This window comes from Gopherus evgoodei, chromosome 10, assembly GCF_007399415.2.
Source record: "Gopherus evgoodei ecotype Sinaloan lineage chromosome 10, rGopEvg1_v1.p, whole genome shotgun sequence".
Taxonomy (NCBI): domain Eukaryota; kingdom Metazoa; phylum Chordata; order Testudines; family Testudinidae; genus Gopherus; species Gopherus evgoodei.
In genome coordinates, this window is record NC_044331.1 from 7,844,546 (window position 1) to 7,865,373 (window position 20,828).

A 20,828-nucleotide genomic window follows, 5' to 3' on the forward strand; every position below is an offset into this window, starting at 1 on the left:
CGGGGCGAGCTCGGGGCCAGTGCGCAGAGCGCAGGGGCTTGGGAGCCCGGCCCGCGGGCTGAGCCCGGGCAGGTCCCCGGGGGGGGGCAGGGAAGTTGTTGCGAGGCTGCGGGGGTTTTAAACAGGTGGTGTACTTTGGCCGCAGGGCCAGCCGGCCCCTTCTCGAGTCTCACTGCTGGGAAAGGCTTCGTCCCGAGCGGGCACCTGGAAGTTTAAAAGTCCAGCTAGAGCTAGGGGCGAGAGAAGTGCCGAAAAGGCAGCAGAGGTTCCCCTCAGCTTGGACGCTTAAAGTCAGAGCCTGGCCCCACTGAAGTTTTGCGATTGATTTCGGGGGGGCGGCAGGATCAGGCCCTGCTGACCCCTGTCTCTCTCTGGTCTTGCTCGCACCATCTCTGCAGATCAGCGGATCCTTCCTTGTAAGCGACTGTTCCCAAGTTCAGGTCTGCTGGGCGCCTTTTCCTCTAGGCAGGCTGGCGGCTGGAGCGTTTTCCTCTGATTAATCTCCAGCAACGCCTCGCTTTATTTAACGTTCATGGTTAAAAATGTGCGCTAGTCGAGACGTGAAAACAGATGTACAAAATGGGCAATTAGTTCCCTAAATCCGAGGGAAGCAGCGAAGTGGAAAGGAATCAATATTTAATTTTTTGCAGCGCCAGACGTGCCCGTGTCAATTTAAACAGGTTTATGAAGCCGCGCGTATTTTTCATGCCCACTTCGTGCCTGAACTAGACTGAGTTTTGGTTTGGGAAGAGTGAAGAAGTTCTGGACTAGATTGGACTATTCTGTAGCTTGGGGAGAACTTGAAGTTTGATTCAGCTCTGTTAACGCTTGTAATGACTTGAACTAACTTTTTAATACTGTTAGCAATTCTGAAATGATCTCAGGAGTAGGGTTTTTTTCTATAATAGTGGTTGCTTGGTGTGGGTAGCAGTAGGACTGGAATTAATAGAGTTTAACAGGCATAGCAAATCTATATGGAAAACACCCAGCTCTTCTCCAGATGGGACTTGTACATTTCAGGTACAGAGCAAAATATGTGAGAACATATTCTTGGGAGGGGGAAAAGCTTGTAAATAATCAAGGGGGCTAGTGCGAAATACGACCCATGTTATTTTTTTGTAGGTAAACAATGAAGAGCTTTAGGGTTTAGAAGAGATGGCTAAATCCAAAGTGAACAAAGCCCCCTTGCAATTAGGGATGGATGATGTGGAGGTTTGTAGTGCACACAGTGAGTGATTATGAGATTGTAATGTATAGTCTCCTGATGAGCTTAAAAAGAGAAAGATGTAGTTAAAGAATGTATGCAAAGTACAGCCATAAAGGATCAAATCAAGTTACAGATAAACTCGTTTTGTAATTCAAACCACAGAACCATGCCGTGTTTAAATATAGTTGTGTTGTTATCCATGCAGAAACCAGTAAAGTGTGGTGCTGCTTAATCTAAATGGAATTTTCTTTGTGTTATAACTCCTGTCTTGATACTGGGAATGTTTGCTGTTCCGTAAAAGTAATTTTGATCACTTGAATTTATATTGGTGGATTTAACAAATTTTTGACTTGGCTGGCTGTAGTTTATCTAAAATCTAGCAGAATATTATCAACTTTTGCCGTAAATCCCTCAAAGCACTTCTATGGCTTACATTTTACTTTCCTCACACAACTTTTTCTCTCAAAACTTCATAAATCTTCTTCTTTAAACATTCCTCAGGGTTTCATCCTGAGTTTGGTGCTTTCCTTGATTGCTTACAGACTGCCTGTTCAGTGTTTTCCCAGTTCAGTGCTTCTCTGTCCAAGTGGCAATGCAATGTGTCTGGGTGCTAAAAGTATCTCCTGGATGGCACTATAAATTATAATCCAATTCAACATGTTCCATTTTTAGTATAAATAAATAACTAACATTGAAGTATAAACACAAACTACCAAACCAAGATTCCTGCAGTGTCCTCATCTGAGATCTGTGGTGCTTTTGTGTGGCCACAAAGGCTCTCCCTAAATCCTACAACTCCTGTGTGTGGCCCCATAACCTGTCTTTATAGGCTGAAATATTGTGCAGATGAGGTACCCAATACCTGAATGATCCAGATGCATAGATTATAAAGCCAGAAGGGATGATTGTGATCATCTAGTCTAACCTTCTGTATAACACTAGCCGTCGCACTTCCTGAATTAATTCCTGTTGAACTACAGATTGATTTAATAATTGTCAGTGACCGAGAATCCACTATGACCCTGGTAAAATGTTTCATTAGTTACTTACCTTCACTGTGGAAAAAAAATGTGCTTTATTTCCATTCCTAATTTGTCTATCTTCAAGTCCCAGCTATTGGGTCTTATATTGTTATAAGCCAGATTGAAGAGCGCTCTGCTGTCAAATGTCTGTTCCCCATGTAGGTACTCAGACTGTGATCAAGTCACTCCTTAACCTTCTCTTTGATAAACAAAACAGATTGAGCTCGGTGGGGCTTTCACTTTAGAAGGCAGGTTTTCCAATCCTGTAATCGTTCTTGTGGCTCTTCTCTGAACCCTCTCCAATTTTTCAACACTCTTCTTGAATTGTGGACACCAGAACTGGACACAGGAGTCCAGCAGCAGTTCACCAGTGCCAAATACAGAGACTATGTAACCTCCTATTTGATAGTCCCCTCTTTATATGTTCAAGGCTCATGTTAGCCCATTTGGTCACAGCTTCGCATTCGGAGCCCATGTTCAGCCAATTATTCAGCATGAGCTCAAGTCCTTCTCCAAGTCACTGCTTTGTCCCCAGAAGTATGGGGTACATTTGTTGTTCCTAGATGTATGACCACATTTGGCCATATTAAAATGCACATTGTTTGCCTGTGTCCAGCTTTCCAAGCAATCCAGATCTTCATACTCCATTCATCTCGATGACAACATTTTCTTAGTAACGTGTAGTGTTAGCGTGCCAATGGAGAGTGACCTTACATAAAAATGTGCAGCAATACAAATAGACTCAGAGGGACTGCATTAAGGAGTGGGTCTCAATTTAGCCTTGCATTGGGTGGGGTTTAGGCGTGGGGGTGGAGAATGGATCTATCCAAGTTTTGATTCTCAGCTGGGGTTTGCGATGAACTCTAGAGTTGAAACCTGTCCCACCTGAAGTCAAAGAGAGTTCTGTCATTGACTTGAATGGAGCCAGGATTTCCTCCTACATTCCCACAGTTAAAGGGACACTCTAAAGGTTAAGAGGACACCAAACCTGACACTGTCTCATCCCACACAAGGCAACTGTACACTTCTTTTCTTAATGATTGTATTCCCACCAGGGGAAAGGCTCATCTCTAGACATTCAGAATTTCAGATTATTTTAATTTGGGATGCTGAAAACTAATTTTTACATGATCTTCACACTTGTTTAACAGAAGGAGCCCACATGCAGTACAACAGGGATCAGCAATCTTTGGCATGCGGCCCCACAGGGAAAGCCCTGGCAGACCATGGTGGTTTGTTTACCTGCAGAGTCCGCAGGTCTGGCCGATCGCAGCTCCCACTGGCTGTGGTTCGCCGCTCCAGGCCAACAGGGGTGGTGGGAAGCAGCGTGAGCTGAGGGATGTGCTGGCCACTCTTTCCGCAGCCCCCCATTGGCCTGTAGTGGCAAACCGCGGCCAGTGGGAGTTCTGATCAGCCAAACCTGTGGATGCTGCAGGTAAACAAACCGTCCCATCCCACCAGCAGATTTCCCTGATAGGCCACGTGCCAAAGGTTGCCAATCCCTGCAGTACAAACTTACCCTGTGAGTCATGCTTCCCATAACACTGTTTGCAGAATTAAGAGAGTGGACAATATGCGATGCAGCAATATCCAGTGTGCATGGTTGGCAGCGTGACTTAGTCAGTTGCCTTATTTGGAGTTTTGATATATGAGTGAGGTTTTTTATTTTATGCTTTTTATCCCCAAATTAGGCAGGATTTACAGTTTATACCATCATTCAATCAATGCCAAAAATGGGCAAACCCAACCTTTCTAGGGCCTAATTCTGTGAGGTTCAGACTTCAGTGAGCTTGCTTGGTGCTCATCCGTTTATAGGAGGTGTAATTAGAACCCAGATGCTACTGTGTCTAAAACACAGATTAACCTTTCTATAGGGCAAGATTCAGCTGGAAGCATTGTCATCACTGTCAGTTAGGCAATTGAAATTCTGAAATGGCCAAATCCTATAAGTTGTATATAAAATTGCTTTGGGGCTTTGAATGTAGTTCTCATAACTACTGTCTTTTCCCTCAATTGAATGGGCCTTGACTGGCACAACAATTGGTATGTGGCAGTTTAGGGGGAAAGCCTTTCAGGTCATAACAGTGTGAAATTTTGTATGGAAAATGATGTTCATAGATGGGTCTGGAACCCTAATTTGATTTGTGTTTTAAATGAAACAAATCCTTTAAATAACCAATCAAACATCCTGCTCATTCTTAACACCTGTGACACTCCTCAGCCCCTAACAGGATTCTGTTGGTCCCTGGGAGCGGAGCTTCAGGGATATATTAACTGCTACCCTGTTGGAACTCTTCTAATACAGCATTTGAGAGAGCGAAGCTAGATTGCCATCTCTTGAGGGCAATACATTTCTGCACATCTAGTACACGGTGGATGGCACAAACAGGCACTGTTTAGAGACAGGATTGTTTCGTTTTGGCTGCAGAGCATAGCTGGCTGTAGTGGATTTACTTTTGGGATGTACTTACGTATTGTATTTTCTTTGTTTTGCCTGGTGCTCTGACCTTCTTGGTTTGAAGCCCAAAAAAGGAGCCTGGGCCAGAGCCAACTCTATGGAAATGTCTTAATGCTAGAAGTGCTTTTGAATCCATTTTTAAATGACTGTGATTACAGCAATAGCTGCCGACTGTTGTGCAACTGGAATTAAGTTTTGAGTGGCCATATCTTACCTTAGTTTTGTAATAAAGCCGGGGGATTCAAATGCCACTGAGAACGCTTCTCCTCTGGGTTGTTTTTGTTTATGCGAACCTTGTAGATTGACAAAGTGATTTTCAGACAGTTCCCGATCAGGGGGTCCAATCGTGGAAACACCAGCAATAGTGTTTATTACTATGATTTCAGGATCGTGCCTTATGTAGCAAGCAGTATGCCCAGGATTAGGCCATTTGACAGCAGACAGGCAAAAAGAGAGAAATGGTGCTGGAGAGTGAGATGTAACCAAAGTCCTGGAGTTTGGCTTGTTCAGAATAGGCACAGTCTGGTTGGTTCTAGTTTATTTCCCCTTCCTCACATTGCATATAGTAACTATTAATTCAAATTACGGAATGCAATAACATTGATGTTAGAGAAGAGCCCTGTTCTACCACCTTTATCATGCTGTGCTAGTACCTTCCTCTGCAAATAGTCTGTCCTCCTGCCATCATTGGGGCTACTCACGAAATGCTGCTCGCTGGGAGCAAGGGTGGCAAACTGGAGTCTTATGTGGGGTGGCAAAAGCAGAGCAGACCTTACGTGGGGGAACAAGTATTGGGGTGGGAGGAAGAAGTGGGCAGGACAGCGTGACCTGGGATGAGCAGCTTGCTGAGCTAGGGGTGTGGGAAAAGACTGAATGCAAGCCATATGCCAGTGGGTAATAAGGATGGGCAGAAAAGAGCTTACGATGCACAGAAAAATGACCAAATGGAGAAAATTAAATCAAACAACTCTCATTTACACCAGTGTAATAATGTTAATTACTCCATATTCTGTCCTGGGTGCGATCAGAATCGGATGTTAAATTCTGGCTAGAAGAGGGGAGAACTTAGAAATATCACAGACAGTGCTTTTAAGAAGAATATGATGTATGAAGCCAAGACTCTAAAGACTGCTATACATGGCTTTCACTTCTAAGGAATGTTAGTTCATTGTAACTTCAAAAATCACTATTTGTAGTCTGTTATAAAAAACCCTTCATAAGATAAACAGTCTTGGATTCTAACACCATCCAAACCTACTGGAGTATTTTGCAGACCTGGCAGGACGCATAAGGTCCTTAATCCAGTTTCACTAAAACGGGGATGAATATAACTCCTTCAGCTTCTAGCTGTTCACACTTCATAGGATGGAATTGGCAGACACGTGTTTCCATGGAAACCAAGCCATCAATATCCTTACTGTAATAATGATGGCATGGCAAGGAAAGAAACACTTCCTCATTGTTTCTGATTTACTCACTGCAGACATAAACAAGCTGAGCTGGGCAGCACTGACCTGAGACTTTACATCAGGGCTTCATTTACCTCCATTAGCATGAAACTTTGCTTCACATTTTTCTTCAAGTACAAACCCAGGTTGGCTCGAAGTAAACATAAACTCCACTCAAACTTCTGCCACAGTTCCAAATTGCTAATCAATTCAGAAAATTAAAATCGACCCCATGCTTAAATGAGCACCTCCCATGCTGATGGAGCCGCGTCCTTGGCAGAAATATGATGTCAGAGGAATCAAGATCGATAGCTGTGGTAAGTAGTAAACTTGCTTGGGGGAAAAAAAATGAACACTTAAGCATGCTCCTGAAATTCCTGTGAGATTCTAGTGATCTATATGGCCAGACACAGCATTCCCAGGCTTTGGGAACAGAGCTCCTGAGGTACATACATTATCCTAGAATAACCTCCTGCCTAGATTAGTACAGCTGTATAAAATACTTTTTTTTTTAAATGAGCAAGTAAAATGTCATCATCATGCTAATAGTAGACAAGTCAATTTTTGCACTGAGGCTGATAAATTTGGCAGCCTATGCACGCAACCTTGAGAGATGCAATATTTTCTCTCTTTGGAGTACCACATAGATGGGCTTTATAGCTCCCTGCTTTGTGGCAACTCTGATTGTCCTTTGATGCTGATGCTAACGAGGTGTCAGCATTTTTAGTATTGGTTATGTAGACTGTAGTTTCATATAATTATGTAGACTGTAGTTTCCTTATCTCATTCCAAGTTAATGTTCTTGTGACCTAGACATCTTTGAAGATACTGCATTTATGGAATCTTTCAGATACTCTTTTAAAATGGCTATACCAACACCTCCTCATTGGATGTGGAAATCCCTAGCAGGGGCTGCTCTAGGCATTTTGCCGTCCCAAACATTGCAGGCAGGCTGCCTTCAGCGGCTTGCCTGTGGAGGGTCCGCCGAAGCCGTGGGACCCGCGGACCCTCAGCAGGCAAGCCGACGAAGGCAGCCTGCCTGCCGCCCTCGTGGCAACTGGCAGAGCACCCCCAGTGGCTTGCCGCCCCAGGCACGTGCTTGGCGTGCTGGTGCCTGGAGCCACCTCTGATCCCTAGACTCCAGACTGCTGGGTTTCTCAACCCACAGCTGCTTTAGCCTTTTGTTTTTGTTTTTAACCATTTAAGATAAATAGTTCAATTATTAGGATTTAGTTTCTCTCCTCATCTAGTTTGTAATTACATCTATACCTGTATGGATTACACAATTATGGTAAACCACATTAAATTAAATCATTTGATCATCTAATCTGACCTCCTGTGTATCACAGGCCATAGAATTTTACACAGTTACCTCTGCATTGAGCAACAACTTGTGTTTGAGTAAAACACATCTTCTAAAAAAGTATCCAGTCTTGATTTGAAGACCTCAAGAGATGGAGACTCCATCACTTCTCTTGGGAATGTGGCAAACATTTGTGCTGTATTTCTAATTTGAATTTGTCCAGCTTTAAACTTCAGATCTTGGCTCTTACTCTGCTTTTCTTCACTAAACCGAAGAGCCCTTAGTATCTTCCTGGGCAGGTAATCAAGTCACCTCTCAGTCTTCTTCTGATGAGCTAAACAGATTGGGCTCTTTAAGTCTTTCTCTGCAAGGCACTTTCTCCCTCCCTCACATCACTTTTGTGGCTCTGTTCTAAACTCTCTCCAATTTGTCAACATTCTTTGTAAAATGTGGACACCAGAACTGGACACAGGATTCTAGTATCCCTCTCACCATGGCTGTATATGGAGGTAAAAATCACCCCATTTTTCCTTCTTGTGACTCCCCATGTTTAAACATCCAAGGATTGCATTGGTCCATTTTGCTGCAGCATTGCACTGGGAGCACACACTAAATTATTTGTCTTCTATGACCCCAAATTAGAGCTGGCCAAAAATTTTCCAGCAGAACTGTTTGTTTTTTTAAATGAAAACTAGGATGTTTGATGAAAAAATGTTATGAAAAATGTCTACTTTCTGTGGGAAGTTTTTGTTTCTTCATTTAAATATTTCATCCTATAACTTCTGGAATTTCACCCAGAACTTGAAAATTTCCATGTGAACTTTTGATAAAAAGTTATCGAATTTCTACAAGGGGGGGGGGGAAGATTCAGACCAGCTCTACTCCTAAATCCTGTCCTGAGACCCTGCCTCCCAGGCAGTGGCGTAGCCAGGCTTTCAGTGTAGGGGGAGCAAACAAAAAAGGCGCCCTCCCTTGGCTCCTCCTCTGGCCACGCCTCCCTTGGCCCCTCCTCTGGCCATGCCCCCTTGGCTCCTCCCAATCCCCCCCAGATTGACCCTGGGACCGGCTCAGGACTCCTGCGGGCTTCCCGGGGGTGTGGATACCCCTCCGCCCCCCCGCGGTTCCAGGAGAGTCTCTCCTGCCCAGCGTGCTCTGCAGGTATCCCCCGCTGGGCTGTGCTGCCCGGCCCCACCCACAGGGTCCCATCCCCTCCCAGCCCCAGACAGTTGGACCCCCCCCAGTGCAAGGCACCGGACCCCACCCCGCTCACCTTCCATCCTGTGCCACCGCCTGTCCCCGGCCTGCTCTCAGCATGCTCCATGCAGGGCTCGCCAGCCAGGCGGCCTTAAAGGCACAGGGGCCTTTTCGCCTCCCCCGCCCGCCACATTAGCAAGGGGTGGAAGGGGGCAGGAAGCGCTTGGCTGCCGAGTCCTGAGCTGCATCTGCCGCCAGCCCACGGCTCCTCCAGCCGCGCTGCTGGCGCTCCTGCCACCCTGAGGGGAAGCGGCAGCTTCCACTGAACCCAGCTAGTTACGCTATTGCTCCCAGGGTAGAAGGCCCCCATTCTGTAGGTATGGCCTGCGCTCCTTGATGTATGACTGTGTTTTAATACATCTGAATACATTTTGTTTGAATGGGTCCATCACTTACTGAGTGATTCAGATCACTCTGTATGCTTGTCTTGTCCTCATCATCATTTACTGCTGCCAATCTTTGTCATCCACAGATCTTAATCAGCAGTGACTCTATATTTACTTCAGGTCTTTGATAAATTTACTGATTAACAGATACCCTGTTTTTTTCGGTGAGGACTATAACTTCATCATCAGGGTGTGTCCTTTGCAGGTGTTGAAGGGGTAACTATGTCTCAAGCATAATGAATTGAGCTAGTCAGAAAAATTCCAACATTTCCTCAGTATTTGCTGATTCTGCAACAATCAAAATATTTCACCAAGATGGTTTATTTTCATCCAAGTTCTGGCAGACCTCAAGCAGCATTCCGATGGAAACCTGCCTGGTTTCCTGCCAGCTCTCCAGCTGGTGGGCTGCTGGCTACCCCAGGGCTTCCAAGGTCCATAGCTCTGAGGCAACCAGCCAGGCAGACTGCCCTGGTATCAGGGCTTCATTCTGTTTTCTGGAGAATTTCTAAATGTTTGGTTTTCATTCCTAACTGGAATTAAACGAGGTTTTAAAACACCTAAATTCTCTGTGAAACAAAGTTATTTTTCTTTACACAGCCCCACTAACTTTTCAAAGCCCAGCCTTCAGAAATCTTATAGTCCTTATATTAAATCTGTCCTTCTAGGCTCAATATACCCTGGCTGCAGGTTAAGGATTTTAGATGGATAGATGGTTTTTGTGCTACAGGGTGACCAGAAAGCAAGTTTGAAAAATCAGGATGGGGGTGGGGAGTAATAGCAGTCTATATAAGACAAAGCCCTGAATATTGGGACTGTCTATATAAAATCAGGACATCTGGTCACCCTATTGTGCTAAAGCATTTCATTTCTGTTATGACCCATGATAAAATACTCTATCATGAATCCTATTTCCTTGTTAATAGAATTTCTTAATTTAGCTTTGGTTTAGAAAACCGTGTGTTATGTATATTCATTAACAGAATGCACCATCCAAGTATTGCATGATTTCACTAGGTGCAGTAAAGGCCTTCTGATACATAAGGTTTTGTGATGGACACAACACCTCGAAGTTGAGCTATTTTGCCAAATAGTTCCTGCTTCTAAAGTGCCTGACATCGGGCTCCCTACCCTCCCACAAAACAATGTTATCATTCCAGCACCATGCAAACGTCTTCCAACCTCCCCATACTGAGAGCGGGGTGGGGAGGGGGGGAAACACGGCACAATCTAAAGGGGAGGAAATGTGACTGCCCCACATGTCTCTTCTGCCCAGCAACCCCTGCGGTAGGAATAGACCCACAATGTGACACTTCAGAGCAGTCTCTGTCAGCTGCCTCCTTCAAAATGCCAACAACCAGGCCAGCAAAAATCAACTGCCTCAATCTGTTCCGAATGGATGCAAGGTCAACAGTCAACAAGAACTGCACCATCCATGTTCTGATTTTTTGGATGAACTACTCAACCTTGCCTGCATCACCAAGATCTGGTTTAATGCTGCCAGTAACTCTGTTGTAGCTACTTCCAACAGGCTACTCAGTACAACACACAGAAGGATCCCAGCACATGGTAAAGAGAAGACAAAGCAGACTAGAGGTCATGTTTCTCTCCAGCCTCAGATTTTGAAGATTTTTTTTTAAATGGAGATGTACCTTATCTCATAGAGCTGGAAGGGACCTTGAAAAGTCATAGAGTCCAGTCCCCTGCCTTCACAGCAGGACCAAGTACTGTCCCTGACTGATTTTTGCCCCAGATCCCCAAATGGCCCCCTCAAGGATTGAGCTCACAACCCTGGGTTTAGCAAGCCAATGCTCAAACCACTGAGCTATCCCTCTCCATCCTTAGCTCAGAAACCAGAATGCAAATTCCTTTTGAATGCATTGACTGTCTGTGAGGCTATGGATAAAAGGAAGCTAGGCCTGAGTGTTCTGCAGCTTTCCAAACTCTCTGAAGGGTTCATTCAGGAACAGATTGGATCTGTTGCCCAGCATGATGCTGGAATCCCCCAGGTTCTTGGTGACTGTGATATTTATACAGAAAATACTAAACTCCTTTCCTGCATGAATACCATGGGTTTCACACCAGTCCTCTCTGGTCCCATCCAGTCAAGCAGACACAGGCTGGATCTAATTTTCAGCCTAGGAACGGACTCTGAAGATGTCACACAGAAAAGTAGCATTTGCCAGACTGGATCAGACCCGAGACCCATCTAATCCAGTGTCTTGTCTTCAGGAGTGGCCAGCACTAGATGATTCAGAGAAAGGTGCAAAGACCCTGCAGTAGGCAGACTGGGAGAGGGGGGAATGATCTATCACCCAATTAAGCCTTGTTCTGGGTGTTAATAGTTAGACTGGCTTAAGCCCCGAAGCATGAGGTTTAATATCCCTTCCAAAATCTTTGTTGGTGTTAATTTAGGGTATTCTTTATATCTATGTAAACATAACTATGTCCAATTCCTTTTTGAATCCTGCTAAGTTCATGGCCTCAACAACATCCTGTAGCCTTGAGGTCCACAGGCTAGTTACATGTTGCACAGCAAAAGTATTTCCCTTTAATCTGTTTATAATTGGCCACCTCTGTAATTTCATTTGATGTCCCCTTATTTTTGTGCTACAAGGGTTCCTGCCTCCTGGTCTTCTTCGTACCAGCTGGCCTTCCCTGTGCTCCTTCAAGGAAAGGAAGCGATAAAGCTGCTTCAGTCACAAAGCCATCTGAATTCTCTATATTAACACATCCATCTAATGACCACAGTTGTCATTGCCTTGGCCCCAAGTTGTCCTTTCCTCCTGAATCAGGCAGGGAGATCGCTGTGATTCACCAATGAATTGTTTCAGTGAGTTGTGGCTCACCAATGAGTTATCTGCAGTATATAGGCAGATGACATGAATGCCTGTAGCACAAAACCCTCTCTCACAGGGGCGGCTCTAGACATTTCGCCGCCCCAAGCATGGCGGCATGCTACGGGGGGTGCTCTGCTGGTCGCCGATCCTGCTGCTCTGGTGGACCTCCCACAGGCATGCTTGTGGAGGGTCCGCTGGTCCCGGAGCCACGGGACCAGCGGACCCCCTGCGGGCACACCGCTGAAGGCAGCCTGCCTGCTGCCCTCCTGGTGACCGGCAGAGCGCCCCCTGTGGCATGCCGCCACAAGCATGCGCTTGGTGTGCTGTGGCCTGGAGCTGCCCCTGCTCTCTCAATACAGCAGCTACCATCATGAAGTCTTCTTACAAGAATATGTCAGCAGACACACCCTTCTGTCTTTCTACCTAGGCTGCTAACTCATGTCCAACAGAGCTATTCGACTTGTTGAAAAAGTTAATCAAACTAGGTTGTAGATCCAATTGCTGACCTTTACAAAGAGCTTTCATCCTACTGTGCAGAAACAGTCAGCCATATTGGGAGAACTCAGTAAGGCAGTGACTCAAATCTGGGGCTAATGGCTATATCCACTCCACCACCCCAAGGTGTGTGGCCTTGGAATGCATGCTGAAACAGAGGTAGCCCTTTGTTTCCTGGAGCCATTGCTTATAAATCAGATCTGTGTCCCTCCCATATGGTGAAAGTTAACAAAGAACAGCTGTGTCTACTGCTAACTGAAATCTCAGATGCCTCCTTCAGAGAAGCAAGTCTGTTAATCTCCCTGAGATACGCAATTGTTCATGTGATCCTCAAAAAGCCAACACTTGATATAGATGTCTTCCCTTACTACTGATCCACCTCTAATCTCCCTTTCCTAGGCACAATAATTAAGAAACAACCAAGCTCCATCAGCATGTGGCTTCTGCAAGCCCCTTGGATGCTTTGCAACCATGCTTCAGACCAAGACATGACCCAGAGAGTGTATCCCACTATTGCATCCCTTGCATGGAAAGAACTTCCTCCTCTTATCAGAACTCCCGTAGGTCTAGTTCCTTGTGCAGTGGGTTGAATACATACTCTTTGGCAATTCCCAATTCACATGACCTATCACAGAACTCTTGTAGAGCTAATTCTTCAGAAACCACCTCTTGCTTTCAACCCTGTTGTTGCAGGTAAGATCTAGGATGCTTTTTTTCGCTGCTGCTGTTTTTGCTAAACTCAGCTTTCCTGCCAGTCCAGGAATCTCAGTTGAGAGCTTCTGTTTCGGTCCACTAGAGAATGCATTTGTCACACTTCAATACAAGCTATATCTACGTATTTCAGTTTTTGTTTACGGAGTCTAGCAGTCTTACATTTATTTTTCTATGAATACTTTGGGACAATATGCACCCCTTAGAGTGTGGTGAATTGCTTACATTCCTCCTAAAATGGTGCTTGTTTATAGATTCTGCTTCTATTAAAATAAGTGCCTGAGGGATTAGAGATTATAACTAGATTTAGAACATCACAAACATGATAAAGACTGGAAAACATAAAATAAAATAGGGAGAAGGTACTGCAATAATAAGGCAAAAAGCCAACCAAGCCCTTGGGATGGGACATCTCTGTTTTCAATTGAGATGATTTTGAGGTGCAAAGGTCCCATTCAAATTGTTGTAAAGTTTGGGGATGCTCAGGCCTGATACTTAACTTTTTAAAAAATGATAGAAAATGGATTTTAAAAGCCAGCTGCAGAGGCAAAAACAGATGGCAGCAAATAACTGCTTCACAAATTGAAGATGTTAAACAAAACACACCCACGGGGAAAGGGCGTTAAAGCAATTTTGAGGGGAAACAGGTGATAACAATTGTACTTATGGCAGTCAAGACAAGTAAATAAAATGAAACTCTGGCATACAAGAAAAGGCAGAACAAATATAATTAAACATTTAACCCATTTGAAAGAGGAACTGACAAAATAGAACTGTATTAGGTATAATCAATATGTAAATAACTATAATCATTTGCCTCGCTAGTTCAGGGGAACCTGTTCACTCACCCGCCGTCTATCTAGCCTTGTGTATATGGAACAAAGGAAGTTTTTAATTACTCCTGTGCAGAACTCAGAGCACTAGTTTAGAGTGAGAAGTATCCTCGTGGGAGAAACAGAACAGCAGAGGATGTCAAAGACCACTTGCAGAATAAGGCCATGTCTACATCTAAAATTTTGCAGCGCTGGTTGTTACAGCTGTATTAGTACAGCTGTATAGGGCCAGCGCTGCAGAGTGGCCACACTTACAGCAACCAGCGCTGCAAGTGGTGTTAGATGTGGCCACACTGCAGCGCTGTTGGGCGGCTTCAAGGGGGGTTCGGGAACGCGAGAGCAAACCGGGAAAGGAGACCAGCTTCGCTGCGGTTTGCTCTCGCGTTCCCTGAACCACCCTGCAAACCGCAGGGAAGGAGACCTGCTTGCTCGGGGGTTCGGGGAACGAGAGAGAGCAAACCGGGAAAGGAGACCAGCTTCGCCGCGGTTTGCTCTCGCGTTCCCCGAACCACCCTGCAAACCGCAGGGAAGGAGACCTGCTTGCTCGGGGGTTCGGGGAACGCGAGAGCAAACCGGGAAAGGAGACCAGCTTCGCTGCGGTTTGCTCTCGCGTTCCCCGAACCACCCTGCAAACCGTAGGGAAGGAGACCTGCTTGCTCGGGGGTTCGGGGAACGCGAGAGCAAACCGGGAAAGGAGACCAGCTTCGCTGCGGTTTGCTCTCGCGTTCCCCGAACCACCCTGCAAACCGCAGGGAAGGAGACCTGCTTGCTCGGGGGTTCGGGGAACGAGAGAGCAAACTGGGAAAGGAGACCAGCTTCGCTGCGGTTTGCTCTCGCGTTCCCCGAACCACCCTGCAAACCGCAGGGAAGGAGACCTGCTTGCTCGGGGGTTCGGGGAACGAGAGAGCAAACTGGGAAAGGAGACCAGCTTCGCCGCGGTTTGCTCTCGCGTTCCCCGAACCACCCTGCAAACTGCAGGGAAGGAGACCTGCTTACTCGGGGGTTCGGGGAACGAGAGAGCAAACCGGGAAAGGAGACCAGCTTCGCCGCGGTTTGCTCTCGTGTTCCCCGAACCACCCTGCAAACCGCAGGGAAGGAGACCTGCTTGCTCGGGGGTTCGGGGAACGAGAGAGCAAACCGGGAAAGGAGACCAGCTTCGCCGCGGTTTGCTCTCGCGTTCCCCGAACCACCCTGCAAACCTCAGGGAAGGAGACCTGCTTGCTCGGGGTTCGGGGAACGCGAGAGCAAGCCGGGGAAGGAGACCAGCTTGATTACCAGAGGCTTCCTCAGGTATGCTGGGATACCTGCTTATTCCACGGAGGTCAAGAAAAGCGCTGGTAAGTGTCTATACTTGATTACCAGCGCTGGATCACCAGCGCTGGATCCTCTACACCCGAGACAAAACGGGAGTACGGCCAGCGCTGCAAACAGGGAGTTGCAGCGCTGGTGGTGCCCTGCAGATATGTACACCTCCTAAGTTGCAGCGCTGTAACTCCCTCACCAGCGCTGCAACTTTCTGATGTAGACAAGCCCTAAGACTCTTGTGTCAGCTGTATATACCCTCTTGACAGCAATGTTCTGGACCTTCAGCAAACCCCTGCTGTGATCAGGGTCTATAGTGTATTACGTGCCTACTAGAAGTATGCCTACAGTGATACTGGACAAACCTCCAGAAATGGGATAGAATAGAAGTATCTCTTTGTTTTTACATCTGTAAAGCTATGGTAGGAACTCCCTTCCTTCATCAGTGTCCTAGACTCATTCTGATAACAAAGCTGGTCAACATGCTCCCTCTAGAAGTTTTTCTCTGGGTCAGCACACCTCTTCTGGGGTTTGGCCTTGCAGTTCTCATAGCTGATTCATCTAACATCACTTCTCTGGGTTGAGTATAAAGATCGCCACACCCTTGTGGTGAGGTCAGTTGATGCTGGCGTGGTGGGATGATCACTCTATTTTGCCAATGTGCCCTGGGGGGCTGATGGACCCAAGAGTGTTGTCTTGCCAATAGACTGCTCTGCAGAAAGCTCAGTGGGACCTATCGTGATGACTTGTCTTTGACTATAAGACCATAAGAATGGCCATACTGGGTCAGACCAAAGGTCCATCTAGCTCAGTATCCTGTCTGCCGACAGTGGCTGATGCAGGTGCCCCAGAGGGAATGAACAAAACAGGTATGATCAAGTGATCCTATCAGTGTTATCAGGTCACCGCAGAATACTGTGCTGTGGAGCTACTAGAGCACTGCACAAAACAGAAGTGACCAGCATTCATTTGACTTAACAACAGGTGTCCAGTTTGCTTATGTTTCTTTTTCAGTTGCTACTTCCAGCCATTCTCCTGGTTGGTTTTTGTTCACCCCATTGTTTTGGTGCCTAACTCCTATTGATTGAAAGATGAATTAGGCACTTTTGAGAATTCCATTAGGTGCTTATAAAAACACCAAGGAGTCTGGTAGCACCTTAAACACTAACAGATTTATTTGGGCATAAGCTTTTGTGGATAAAGAACCTCACTTCTTCAGATGCATGGAGTGAAAGTTACAGATGCAGGCATTATATACTGACACATGAAGAGAAGGGGGATACATCACAAGTGGAGAACCAGAGTTGACAGGGCCAATTCGATCAGGGTAGATGTGGTCCACTCCCAATAATAGATGAGGAGGTGTCAATTCCAGGAAGCTGCTTTTGTAATGAGCCAGCCACTCCCAGTCCCTATTCAAGCCCAAATTAATGGTGTTAAATTTGCAAGTGAATTTTAGTTCAATGAGAGCAGTGGTGGCTACGCCGCGACGAGTAGGAGGGCCGCTGCGGTGCGCCTTGAAGCCTAGGGCGCGGGCCCGGGTGGAGCCGCCGCAGGCGCAGATCTTAGTGTTAGTAGCAATATTCAAACAAGAACTTGAAGGCCGAAGTGGAGAAGGGTTCATGTGAACAGCAGTTGAACATGGGTCAGTCAGTCCTAAGAGATAGGTGAGTGCCATTCTGAAGGGACGGGTGAAGGCCTCTGTTGCCCTCAGCCAATCGAAATGGAGTTGGGTTCAGATCCCCGAATTCGGAGTGGCGGAGATGTGCGCTGCGAAACATCCAGTGTGGTAATGCAACCAATCCTGGAGAAGCCCAGTGGGAGCCCCAGGAAAGTCTCTTTTCCTGTGCCATTTGTCATTATATAATGCCTGCATCTGTAGCTTTCACTCTATGCATCTGAAGAAGTGAGGTTTTTTACCCACGAAAGCTTATGTCCAAATAAATCTGTTAGTCTTTAAGGCGTCACCGGACTCGTTGTTTTTGTGGATACAGGCTAACATGGCTTCCCCCTGATACTTGATTGGTTGCTTATCTGCATCTTTAGGTGCCTGCTACCTTTGAAAAGCTATCCCCTGATGTTTTCCTCTGCGGTAGTTGCTCTCAATCCAGGGCCAGAGCAGAACATTGTTTTAATTGTTGCCAAATGTGTCTGCAACAGAGCAGATCTGGAACAGGAATACCATGAACGATAAGTAAGCTGGGTCTGTACAACACCATTTTGCCATGGTCAGGCAGCAGTCATGTCCGCTGACCTGGGGCTGAACATGGTCAGTAGACAGTTGAGACCAAGATAAATCATATGGATTTCAGACCAGCTAAAATGTTTGTGGGTAACCATGTTTGGATATGGCAGAACCGCAAAGTATAGACTAGACCGGGGGAGTTCAGTAGAATGAAGAAGCAGCAGTGCGATTGGGAGATGGGATTAAGTTGTTTGTTTGTTTGTTTTTTTATCAGATCCCTGGGAGTTCTGCAGACTGTAAACTAGGTGATTTTTTTTTTAACCTGGTTCTATTTCCCTCCTCCCCATCAAACACCCTCCCCGCCCCCCCATGCATTTGCAGCTTCCAAAAACCCAATGTGAGCTCATGCCTGTAAATTTACTGCCTGAAGCAGGTGATGTAGGTCCAGATTCACAAAAGTCTTTAGGCATCTAACATCCATTGCAGCAGCAACTGGGAGGTGGGCATTTGTGCCTAGGGATTGAAGCCAGAGTCATGCCTAGTGGTTTGGAGCCAAAGTTGGTAGCCAGCAATAGGAGCCCAGGGTCAGACATAGTCAGAGGCTGGGTGCCACAACTCTGAAGCTGGAGCCGAGGGTCCAAGTCAGGGCTGATGTTAGTAATTGGAGCTGAGTGTCTGGACCAGGTTAGCTAGAGTGAGGCAAGGCTGGGGCTAAGGCAAGAGTTTGGAGCTCCAGTTTGGATCTCTGAGGTATGTTGCAAGTGGAAGTGCTTTGAAAAACCACAGGAAACCACCATGTTGACCCAGAACTTCTCCCCACCCCCACCCCCACCCTCCTCCCGAAGGCTGGTGGCAGTAGCTTGCTAGTGTGAAACCACCTTTCGTACCATGATTGATTTCTCTGAAAAGTCAGGGGGAAATTACGCCACAGGAAAAACCCTACTGCTGCTGGGGCTGCGAACTGGACTTGGTCCTGGCACCTCTGGACAGTTGCTAGTGCTAGAAAACCATTGACAATAACCAAGTGCCAAAGAAACTCACCCAGAAGTCCTGCCTTTGAACTGTCCTTGTTCTGTAGGAAACCTTTGGAATTGGGGTGCCATCTTTCTAATTGCTGGTAAGCAGACCCCTGAGGCACTGAGCACCTCCTGGGGAATAATGATGGAGGAGCCTGAAGGAGTAAGCAGGATCTGCAGCTCTGAATGTATTGACATGATGGGGAGAGAAGAAAGGGGCATCTCATGATCTCTCCACCTTACTGGGCACCCTCATGAGGGCCCAGCAGCCTGTAACCCAAAGTGTCTTTTATACTTAGGGCTAAATGTTTGATATTTTGGCTGCCTTGGATTTCGAGTCTCCAGCTTTAGACATTCGGGGCCTGATTTTTCCCACTCCACTAATTGAAGTCAATGAGATGTTCTGCACCTCTGAAAGCCAGGCCCTACGTTGGGCACTCAAAATTAGAGGCCAAATTTGGAAAGCGAGACCCTAAATGTGTCTCCCAAACAGCCCTGTGAATCAGGTAAGTGCTCTGCATTTTAGAGACACGGAAATGCAAATTAACCAACCAGTGACTGAGCTGGAATTGGAATCCAGGAATTCCTGGCCCCCCAGGTCTGTGTTCAGTCTGCTAGACTGGGTAGCTTCTCCAAAAACCATAACTTCTGTAAGCCAGTTGGAATAATCTTCAACCAAAACTTGTTGTGACATTACCCTGGGTACAGTCTGGACTGCTGGACATCTGTGTCCCCTCAGTTCTCTAACCTGGGGTGTCTTTAACAGTGCTTCACCATGAGAACAAACACTCCTGGTCACTTACACAGTCTCTAGCCTGTAAACCACTCCCAGCTATACAGTATCAGTGTTAGCCAGCCACTCCTGAATTACACTGCAGGAGAACACCAGCAAACTCTCCAGTCCCAGACTTGCCCTGGAAATGTGCGGCTTGTACTGCCCAGTACTCTGCTGCAGTGCTTCTTAAAGCCAGTCTGCCGATTGTTCAGGGAAAGCCCCTGGCGGTCCCCATTGGCCTGGAGCAGTGAACTGCCACCAGTGGGAGCCGTGATTGGCTGAACCTGCGGATGCGCCAGGAAAACAAACCGGCCCGAACCACCAGGGGCTTTCCCTACACAAGCGGCGAACCGGCTATGAGAAGCACTGATCTACTGGACAATGCAAGTTCATAGAAAAGCCGTCATTTCAGTAATAGAAAACGATATGCACAAACCCTGTTATCTCAAGTGGAATGGGGTTCCCAAACACTTCAATCCAAACACGCTTGGTAGATGAAACACATTTATTAACTACAGAAAGAAAGATTTTAAGTGATTACAAGTAATGAGGCATAAAAGTCAGAAGTGGTTACAGAGAAATAAAAAGGAAAATGCAAACTAATGCCCACTTAGCAAGCTGAGGGCACTTAAAGTAAAAGGTTTTTCCTCACCACATGTTTACAGCAGTCTGGCTGGATCCTTCAGCCAGGATCCCTCCCCCAGTTCAATGATGCGTCCTTAGCCTTTCAAAGACTGTTGCTGCTGCCATGAGTACAAATGAGAGGTGATTTGGGGGATTTTTTCTCTAGTCTTACACCTTTCTCCCCTCTTTGAGAGTCATCTACCACTGGGGTTCAGGTGACAGGACATCTATGGGATGGGAACCTCCAGCTGTGTGTTTTGCCAATGTGTAAATTAAATTTCTTGCTTACATCCTTCTTCCTGCCAAAGAATGGCCACTTACCCAGGTGATAGCCTATTAGATTATGTTGATACATGGCTGAGGCATCTGTTTGCTTTTTGTTTTTGAGGAACTGCTCTGTGCCAGCCTTTCTAAACTTAGTAATGCCATTCAATAGAATCTTATAACTTTACATACGTTACCACATGTTTGACCAGGACAATAATGTTCAGCAGTTGTGTTTTCAAATAGTATCTCACAAGACCCTGTACAAAATTTTATCCTAGTCTTGTAAAAGAGTGAACAGAAGAGTACAGCCTTCTGCAAATAATTTGGACTCAGTCTTTTCATCTTCTTCCTGAAATGTTGGAGAGGGAGGTATGGAGATGTGGGGGTGAGGAAATGAAATTCTGAGTGGGAAAGTAACATTTCAAGACATCTGAAATGTTAAACTGACCTGGCAAATATCCTGCAGTAAATCTGGAGCAGCCCAGCTATAGGTAGTAGACAGGCTAATTCAGCAAGGCTAATGTTGAATTGACCGACAAACTAATAAATAGCAAATCTAACAGAAGCACAGGCTGATGGAATTTCTGAGGAAGAAGTCTGTAGTAAGGAAAAACGGATACGATAGGAAGGGTGGTCAACTCAACCACAGAGTAGTGTGGACTGAGATAGCTTGGGCAGAGTGAGTTAGCTGCATTCAAAATTCAG

The 20,828-nt window shown here is 46.1% G+C and overlaps 1 protein-coding gene and 1 long non-coding RNA gene across 10 annotated transcripts in view; one reads left to right on the forward strand and one right to left on the reverse strand.

Annotated features, from left to right (window-relative positions):
* Positions 1 to 20,828, forward strand: part of PCSK6 (proprotein convertase subtilisin/kexin type 6) — a 154,321-nt gene that overhangs the window by 41,266 nt on the left and 92,227 nt on the right. The gene's annotated exons all lie outside the window — the stretch shown is intronic.
* LOC115658567 lies at positions 49 to 16,942 on the reverse strand. Its single transcript, XR_004002339.1, has 3 exons — positions 16,740 to 16,942; positions 512 to 517; positions 49 to 58 (listed from the first exon to the last, which is right to left on the reverse strand). It is a non-coding gene; the product is annotated as an uncharacterized LOC115658567 (long non-coding RNA).